This window comes from Equus caballus, unplaced genomic scaffold (assembly GCF_041296265.1).
Source record: "Equus caballus isolate H_3958 breed thoroughbred unplaced genomic scaffold, TB-T2T haplotype2-0000813, whole genome shotgun sequence".
Taxonomy (NCBI): Eukaryota; Metazoa; Chordata; class Mammalia; order Perissodactyla; family Equidae; genus Equus; species Equus caballus.
The window spans coordinates 242-10,000 of record NW_027222009.1 but is presented as its reverse complement, the minus strand read 5'-3'; the positions used below and the strand labels follow the sequence as shown (position 1 = coordinate 10,000).

General features: G+C 58.3%; 1 long non-coding RNA gene across 1 annotated transcript; it reads right to left on the bottom strand.

The window, feature by feature from the left end:
• Window positions 1–7,392: 7,392 nt before the first annotated feature.
• LOC138922440 (uncharacterized) lies at window positions 7,393–9,471 on the bottom strand. Its single transcript, XR_011435527.1, has 2 exons — window positions 8,370–9,471; window positions 7,393–7,594 (listed from the first exon to the last, which is right to left on the bottom strand). It is a non-coding gene; the product is annotated as an uncharacterized lncRNA (long non-coding RNA).
• Window positions 9,472–9,759: the final 288 nt, after the last annotated feature.

The following is a 9,759-nucleotide window of genomic DNA, read 5'->3' as shown; positions in this document are numbered from 1 at the left end:
CGGCCGGTGAGGAGGCCGCTTGTCGGGCGCCACCGGCTGCCCGGCATCCTCTTATATAGTGTTCGAGGAGGTCGACCAGGTGGCCCGGCCGGGATGGGGGGGGGGGTGGGGTGCGGGGGATGGTGTCCCGGGCGGCGGGGGGCGGGGGGGTAGGAGTGGAGAGGGAAAGGTGGGCGGGGCGAATGCCGGGGGCGGGGGTCGGCGCGGGGCGGGGCGGGGCGGGAGTTGGGGATGGGGGAGGGGCGGGAGGCCGTCTGGACATGGAGGGTCGGAAGAGCGGTGGTGACAATGATTTTCATTATCATTTAGAAAGAAGAACGTGGACTTCTTTAGAGGAGTCCTTTGAATAGCTTCTCCATTTAGTTAACATGCATCCAAATGGAGGTCGGGAAACTTGGGTCCTGTTAACATATGGATGGAAGTGGAAAGAACTATCGCGATGACCGTCCTTGTGTTTCTTTTATTTTTTCTTTCTTCCTTCTCCCCAAAGCCGCCCCCCCCACCCCCGCCCCGCCCCGCCCCGCCCCGCCCCGTCCCGTCCCGTCCCGTCCATCCATAGTTGTAGGTTCCAGTGGTAGGTCTTTCGGGTTTCTGCTATGTGGGCTTGAAGGGCGATGCTGGGTCTGGGGCTGCGCCCAGGATCCGAACCGGTGAAAACCTGGGCCGTCGAAGCCGGGGGTCGGGGTGGGGGCGCGTACTTGACCGCTCGTCCACGGGCTCGGCCCCCGGCCCTTGTTTTCTAGGGAGAGAGACAGAGAGACCCGATCCATTTTCTCTTGGCCTCTAAAGCGTGTGTGTGGTCGAAAGGCGACGGAGAGAGGGGTTCTGGTCCAGAAAGCCCCGACCGCGCCGCCACGGGGATCGGTCGGTCCCGCCCGAACCGTCCGAGTCGGAAAGGAACGGACAGCTTTCCTCCTTTGGGCCCCTGACTTGGGACCAACAGGGGAAGAGAAACAGGCCTCTCTCCCTCACACCCTGGCCCCTTCCCCCAGGACGCCCTCCTTCTAGTCAGCCCGCCTCTGGCTTTTCCACACGCCGACGACCGCTCGTCGGCATGGACCCACCTTCCTTGGGGGACACCACCACACGACTCTCCCACTCGTCTGCCTGCCTTTCGTTGGCGTCGCTGCCAAAGGCGAGGGGTAGGGGTGGCGGTGGCAGGGACGGCAGGGGCCCAGCGGCTCTCTGGAGGGTGAGGAAGTCTTGCTGGTTCTCCTAGGTCGGTGATCTTTCTCGATCTCCACACACATTCTTCGTTTGGGGAGCCAAGAGACGCCCTCTGAGGAATCCCTATGGCCAGGGTCGATCACTTACTCGCTCACTGCCTCGGCCTCGGCCTCGGCCTCTGTCCATCTTGTCTCTCTCCCTCCCTCCCTCCCTCCCTCCCTCCCTCGTCGGTCTCTGTGTGTGGACGTCTAGGTGGAGGCGAGGCAGGGAGGCCATCCACCCACCCACCCACCTCGTGGTTTACCACACGCTCTACACGGAGGTAGAATTCCCATCCCACCGAATCCATCCTTTCCACGGGGCACAAGCCAGTGGCCTTCGGGAGTCTCTCTCCCCAAGGTGGCACATCCGTCACGGCTATCTATTTCCAGAAGGTTTCCGTTTCCATCCCCTCCCTCCGAAAGAAAAAACGGCCCCACTCCCGGATCTGCCTCACCACGACCACCACCACCACCACCACCGCCGCCGCCACCGCCGCCGCCGCCGCCGCCGCCATCTGCTGTCGCCCTCTAGGGTTGGACCGTTCTAGCTCTCTCCTCTGTGTGGAATCGCAACGTAGGTCGCCTTGGATGTCTGGCACCTCTCACTTAGCAGAAGGTTTTGGAGGCTCAGGCTGGGCCACGCTTTGGCCCGGGTCAGTGTTCCGTTCCTCCGGACGGCTTCCTCGTTTTCCACGAGAAGGAGCCGTGAAGACGGAAAGGAAGGGCGGATGGATGGCTTCTCCCGTGCTACCGAGTCCCTCTCCCCTTTTCCCCAAAGCGTGAGGGGCGGTCGACAGGATCGTCTCTGGTGACAAAAGTCAGAGGCACCCCGGGTCAGACACCGTGCGAGGCGTTGGTGTGTTCTCGAGACGAGAACACGTCCCCGTCAGCGTTTCCTGTCGTTCTCGTTCCGAAAGGATTCACGCGCCACCCCGTCTCCCTCAAGGTCTTAGGGCTGTCGTGCTCCGCAGCCGTCACGTGTCGTGGATCCTGGGCACCACCACGCCACCCCGCCCCCGCCCCCCCGCCATAGCTGTCGATCGCTATGTGGCACGCCTACGTTTGCCCAAAAGGGCAGTCCGATGGACAGCGTGGGTGCTTTTCCCAGCAGGCAGGCAGGCAGGTGAGAGTCACCCCTCTAGAAGGTTTCCAAGCCCCGTTCCATTCTCAGAGGCAGCTCCTTTGGCCATCAAGGAGGCAGGCGATGGGGGTGGGGGTGGGGATGGGGATGGGGCCGGGGCCTCTGTCCCTCTGTCGCGGTAGAAATGATTGGGAAAGGAGGGACGATGGGCGTAGGTCAACCATCCTGGGCGGTGGTGCTTTGGGAGCTTTTTCTAGAAGAAGGGGCGAACGGCCTTCCCTGGGAAGGGAGGAAACCAGAGGAGGTCCCCCTCAGACCGACCTGGCACGAGAAGGACACTCTCTCTCTCTCTCTCTCCCTTTTCTTCCTGACTTGAAATCAGGAGACAAAACTCCCCTGCCAAAGGGGCCCTCCCGAAACGGGGAGTGAGGAAGACCTCCTTCTCTTCACGGCTGAAGTTCTCCCTGCCTTTCCTGGACGGGAAGGATAGCACCTACGCCCGCTGCCGTCGGCGACTTTTAGTCCGCCTGGAGAGGAAGAAATTCTTTCCCGTGGCCGAACCCTGGCGGTTCGTTCGTGCTGCAGAGGACGTGGCCCTCTCTGACACGCCCAGGAACCTCCTCGCTCCGGGTCGCTCCGGGTCGAGGAGAGGGAGTTCTGTTCTGTGGTTTAGAATGGTGCTTAAAAAGGGACATCGCTTACAAAGGGTCCTCGTCCCCCTTCCTAAACGGACGGCTCGGCTCGGAGGCGTGAGATACGTTTCGCATCCTCCTCGTCGTCTTCACTCAAAGTTTTATTGGAGTTTTGAAGATTTTATTTTTTGTCTTTCCTTTTTCTCCCCAAAGCCCCCCCGGTACATAGTTGTGTGTTCTTCGTTGTGGGTCCTTCTAGCGGTGGTATGTGGGACGCCACCTCAGCGTGGTTTGATGAGCAGTGCCGTGTCCGCGCCCGGGATCCGAACCGACGAAACACTGGGCCGCCTGCAGCGGAGCGCGCGAACTTAACCACTCGGCCACGGGGCCAGCCCCTTACTGGATTTTTTAAACAACTCCGGGGGCCGGCCCGGTGGCGCGGCGGTGAAGTTCGCACGTTCCGCTCCGCCGGCCCCGGGTTCGCCGGTCCGGATCCCGGGCGCAGGACCCGGCACCGCTTGGCGAGACACGCTGTGGCAGGCGTCCCACCTGGAAAGTAGAGGGGGATGGGCACGGATGTCAGCTCAGGGCCAGTCTTCCTCAGCCGACAGAGGAGGATTGGCGGCAGATGTTCGCTCAGGGCTCATCTTCCTCAAAAATAAAATAATAAATCGATTCGATAAAATATCAAATAACACAACCGCGGGATCACGACTTAGAGTCACCATTGGCCCGATGATGCCACTCCCCACCCCCCCCACCCCCCTACCCCCCACCATTTGGAGGTGCCGTCAGTGGGATTCGTTCCTGTTTGTCCATCTTTCTTCCTCTTTTTTTTTTTTTTTTAAAGACTGGCACCCGAGCTCATTGCCAATCTTATCTTTTCTTTTTATTCCTCCTCCTTCTTCTTCTTCTCCCCAGAGCACCCCAGTACCTAGTTGTATATTCTCTTTGAGGGTCCCTCTGGTTCTGCCGTGTGGGACGCCACCTCAGCGTGGCTTGATGAGCGGTACCGTGTCCGAGCCCAGGATCCGAACCTTTGAAGCCCCGGGCCGCTGAAGCGGAGCGTGCAAACTCAACTGCTCGGCCACGGGGTCAGCCCCTTCCTTCCTTCCTTCCTTCCTTCCTTCCTTCCTTCGGAGGAGGAGGAGGAGGAGGAGGAGGAGGAGGAGGAGGAGGAGGCAGGCGCTGTGTGAAGTCGCCAGTGAGTCTGTGGAAAGAGACGGAGGATTTCCCATGGGAAGCTGGGGCGGGGGACACGGACCAATGTCGTGCGAACTTGAAGGTGAATGATCAAAAAACCCACACACGCCTAGAGCAGCGGGTTGCCAGTTAGGAGTTTGCTTGCCGGGCCCATAACGCAGGGCTCATCGATGAGCCAAACCGTCCGTGATCCTCAAGCAGTCTAGTAGGGTTAGAGAAAGGAGGGGGGCACTCTTTCTGCCCCAGACGAGGCGAGTTTCTCAGACAGCCACCCTGCCCCAACATCTTCCCTCCCTGCCTCCCGGCCCTTGGCGGACTGCGGCCTAAGGGTGGGGGAATTGAAGAAAGCCGTTCAATGGAAAAGAGCCCGAGGCCATGGGAGAGAGCTTCCTGCACTTGAATGAAGCCCTGACACCAGGCCCGTCGGAATGAATGGGCCTGACCTCCCCTCCCCCCTCCCCCCTTCCAGGCTGGCGAGTCCCACCGACTCGACTCGGCAGTGGAAGGCTAGGGGTTTCCTCCGAAATGGTGAACCGGCCCCCTTGTCCACAGGAAAACCACACACGGCTACAGCCTAGGCCGGATCTCGGGCCAAGTCGTCAGGGTGGCAAGATGATGGTGGATGAGAGGAAACTTGTTCTGGGACCGCCCCGCCCCCCCCATCGCCTCTCTGGCTGAGAAGAGGGCTGGGGAGCAGTGAGGGTCAGGGGGAGAGTGGGGGCGGGGCCGGGACAGGGACCACCGGGCAGTAGGACGGGAGTAGCCCTGAGGCCTGCCTGCCTGCCTGCCTGCCTGCTTCCTTCCCTGCCGGCGCAGGGCTGAGAGAGGCACGGGGCACGCTGGCTCCTGCCCCTTCACTCATTCGGGAAGCCTTCTGTTGTTGCTCCTGAGGTGCCGGCTGCGGTGACAGACAGAGCAAAACTCCTCTCTCTGTCTATTTCTTCAAAGGCCCGAGTCTGAGCTACGACAGATTCCCCTGTGGCTCGACCCGCAACCTCCCATCCTGCCAGACCAGACCCCTTGTCCAAAAACCTCCACTGGAGGAGCTCTTTCACCTGACCCGGAAAGGAAACACCAGCCCTGCCTCAGCCTCACACCCACCACCACCACCACCACCACCACCACAACCATCCCCCCCCGCCCCACTCTCCTCCGGACCCAGATACCTAACAGAGAGAACAAAAATCCAAAAATCCTGCTGCTCTCCTTCTACCGCCTCCACTTTAGAAGAGTCGGTCTCCCCCGAACACCTCAGACTCTGTGACTTCCCGCGGCCTCCCTTTCCCCGTCCCCATGCTCTCCCCGGATGGGCCCCATCTTACACTCGAACGACAGCTCCACCGCTCGGGGCAGCTAGACACGATGTCCCAAAGTGGCCCAGACGGTAGCCTGGTCGATTCCAAAGGACCCACACACGCAGTCGGCCATAAACGTGGTGTGGAGATCGTGGACGTTCGCGGGCCTCTGATGAAATCGCTGCTCCGGGGACCCCGGCGTCTAGGACCCGTCTTCTCCATGTTCTTCACACCGTTGCTCCTGGGCCGGTTATTCTCTTCCCTCTCGCTGACCTTAACGTTTTGTCTCTGCCATTGAATTTTTTTTTTAAAGATTTTATTTTTTCCTTTTTCTCCCCAAAGCCCCCCGGTACATAGTTGTGTATTCTTCGTTGTGGGTTCTTCTAGTTGTGGCATGTGGGACGCTGCCTCAGCGTGGTCTGATGAACAGTGCCATGTCCGCGCCCAGGATTCGAACCCACGAAACACTGGGCCGCCTGCAGCGGAGCGCGCGAACTTAACCACTCGGCCACGGGGCCAGCCCCCTCTGCCATTGAATTTTGACTGTGCGAATGTGACTTGCCGCTGTAGGGCTGCGTGGATCTCTCAGGCATCCTGCTGTGCCATGCGGGGGGGAATCCTTGGTGGGTGGGTCGATAGATGTCCCTTTGGTTGTCCCCTGGAGGGGAGAGACAGAGGGGACGACTCAATCCACCACGAACGCTGATGTCGCTCCGATAAACCTGTAGCGGTGATTCTAGTTTATGGCCCGTGTCCTGAAAAGAACTTCCCGAAGGGCCAGCCCGGCGGCACAGCAGTTAAGTTCGCACGTTCCGTTTTGTCGGCCAGGGGTTCGCCGGTTCGGATCCGGGGTGCGGACGTGGCGCCGCTTGGTGAGCCATGCTGTGGTCGGCGTCCCGCCTATCAACGGGAGGAGGATGGGCACGGATGTTAGCTCGGGACCACTCTCCCGGGGCAAAAAGAGGAGAATTGGCAGCAGGTGTCAGCTCGGGGCTCGTCTTCCTCGAAAAATAAATTAATTAAATAAATTGAAACAACTTCCCAAACCTCTCTGATAACTTGAAGCTTTGAAGTTTTGCGAGGTGAAATCAGGTGATAAAAAAGTCCACGGACGGGGGCAGCCCCGTGGCCGAGTGGTTAAGTTCACACGCTCCCCTTCGGCGGCCCAGGGTTTTGCCCGTTCAGATCCCGGGCACGGACACGGCACCGCTCGTCGGGCCGTGTGGAGGCGGCGTCCCGCATGCCACCACTAGAACGGCCCTCAACTAAGATAGACAACTATGTCATGGGGGGGATTTGGGGAGAAAAATCGGGAGGGGGGAAAAAAACAAAAACGGAAGATTGGCAAGAGTCGTTAGCTCGGGTGCCAAACTTAAGACCAAAACAATTTCCCTGACGATGTAGATCATTTCCGAGTAAGATAGAACCTGAGACGTGAGTGGCTAAATAGAAGTTTATCTACTTTGGGTTTGTGAGGATACGGAAACGAAAAGACGTTTGGGTCTATCGAGGAACACGTCTCGTGCTTTATTAAAAGCTTTGACAGGGGACGGCGGCCCGGCGGCATAGTGGTTAAGCTCCTGCACTCAGCTTCGGCAGCCTGGGGTCCTCGGGTTCAGATCCCGGGCGTGGACCTCCACCGCTCCTCACACCGGGCTGTGGTGGCATCCCGTCCGCAAGATCAAGGAAGTGGGGCGCAGGTGTTACCTCGGGCCCGCTCTCCCTCAAGCAGAAAGAAGAGGAAGATTGGCAACAGGCGTCAGCTCTGTGAGGGCCGATCTTCCTCACCCAAACACTAAAGTGAGATGAAATCAAATAAAGCGAAGGAAGAGATAAACCTATGAAATCCCATGTTTCTAAAAGTGGCCAAGTGTTTAGAAATTGGCCAAGCGACAGACTGCTCATGGGAAGGACAGTTCCTAATTGCTGACTTCTTAGTTTTCACCAAAATTAAGGTTCGTGAGGGTTAAAAATTCTACTTAACGAATGCGATGAAAGCCACTAGGCCGGCCCAGTGGCGCGCTGGTTAAGTGTGCCTGTTCCACTTCGCCGGCCCGGGGTTCGCCGGTTCGGATCCCGGGGGTGGACGTGGCACCGCTGGGCGAGCCACGTGGTGGTAGGCGTCCCACATATGAAGTAGAGGAAGATGGGCACGGAGGTTAGCTCAGGGCCAGCCTTCCTCGGCAAAAAGAGGAGGATTGGCAGCAGTTAGCTCAGGGCTCATCGTCCTCAAAACAAAACAACACAAAACAAAACAAAAAGCCACTAAAAGTGAATATGGGAAACATCTTTGTGTTCAAGGAAAGTGAGATGGCTGCCTTCAGGCAAGAGGGCCTAAAAAGTAAAGATCGTTTTGTCTGTGAAAAGGTGATCACGGGGAAAAAAATCTGAGAAAAAGGTCTGTTCGTGGTCAAGTGGCCTAAAATTGGAACGAGTGGACAGATAGAAATGGCGAGCGATAGGATCTATTGGAGTCTATGAGGAAGCCATTGGGTGTCGGCCTAATTCGGCCTGACAGTGTTTTTCCAAAAGGGCCTGACGTGGCCGTCGAGCACGCATCGCATCGTAGATCTGCTTTAAACATTTCCTACGGCAAGAACCAATGCCCTTAAGGGAAAGGAGCAGCTTCCCCGTGCTCGGGCCTTTCCTTAAGGAGAGGCATCTTTCCTTAGGCTAGGAACGGATGGTTGCGCTCACCTTTGACCATCCGGCTCACCTGTGACCACCCAGGCCCAGACAACAGACCTGCCACCCAGCAGTGTCTGTCGATCGCTGTGCTGACAGAGCAGTGTCGCGACTATCGTCCAAGGGACCTTTCGATCCTATGTGAAACGTCCTCTCTGGGGGTCTAGAAGCACTCTGTACACCCCACTTCCCGGGCGCCCTTTCTTCCTTCAGGAAGAAAGGCCCCGGGCCACAGTCCTTACATCTTAGGTCAGAATAAACTCACCCCGATTTTCACGGATAGATTGGTTCCGGATTATTTCCATCGACAGAATGGAATCAAGTCAATGAGTTTCAAGATCGGAGGGAAGCTGATGCAAAATCAGAATTGGTTTTTCTCGCTCTCGAAAGGATACTTTTCTCTAACTTCTAGTCTCCTCCTGATAAAGACATTGGAAAAGGTTTCTCTTGACCTCTGAGGGAATCGACACCAAAGACAGAGATCCTCCATTTTGTCAGAATGATTTCCTAGGCCTCTAACGGAGGAGGCCTCCCTCGGACGGGAGCTCAGCTTTTGTTTTGCAACAGTTTTCCTCTCTCTGCTTGCCTTTAACATCTCCTTTCCCGTTCTTCTTTTTTGGAAGGGAAATACGTGCACCGCTGGGGGGGGGGGGGAAGAATTTTCTAAATGACCAAAGAAGATCTACGACTGTTGTTATTTTGGTTTCACGGAGCAGTTCCACGTCCACATTTACCCCATTTTAAACACCCACACACACTCACAGCACGGCGCTGTGAGGATGTCCCGGGGAACTCGATTTGTGGAGGGAATGGCTGTGAGGTCTCTGCCCCCAACCCGCACCATTTGGGTGCTTCTGCTTGTTGATGAGGACGGGAAGCCCTGCTGAAATCCATATTCTTATCACCACACGTGAATCTGCACCCATGCTCCCCCCGTGTGTCGTCTTTGGGCTTTGCTGTGGCCCCGTGCGGAGGGAGACCCGTTTTGTCTTGTAAACTTTTCAGCGGCCAAGCGGCTCGGTCCTTTCCTCTACGACTTGTGGGCTCTGTCTGTCCGTCTGCCTTAGAAAGACCCTCTGGGCCGGAAGTGACAGGCTGCACACAATTCCTGACAGACTGCGGACAATTCCTCCGTCGTCACGGTCCTTCTCTGATGACGTGCATGGTTTCGGTTTGACAGCGACCCCCACCCCCCACCCCGCCCTGATTTTCTAAGTCCTCCCGGGACCCGGGAAGTGCTCGGGCCGCTCCGGGAATCGGGGGCCGGCAGCCCCGGCCTGCCCCGTGGCATCTCCGGGGACTTTTCCACCCTCTGTCCGCGTCAGCCAGCCGGCAGCCCCGGCCCGGCCCAGGAGTCACGTGGGGAGTCTGTCCCCTTCCTGGCAAGCCCACCCACCCCACCCCCCTCCCCGCCGATTTTCCAAGACCTCCTTCTGCGCCCAGGGTTGCCCTGTGCTGCCTGGGAGCTCCGAGGTGGACACCCTGGGGCCTGGCGTGGTGACCTCCCGGCCGCCCCAAGCGGGCCCAGAGAGAAAGAGAGAGAGAGACAGAGTCAGAGACAGAGAGACAGAGAGACAGAGACAGAGGTAGACAGAGAGAGACCTGACCCGGCGGTGGGCTCAGGCTGTGCACTCTCGCTGGCCGGTGACCCGGTT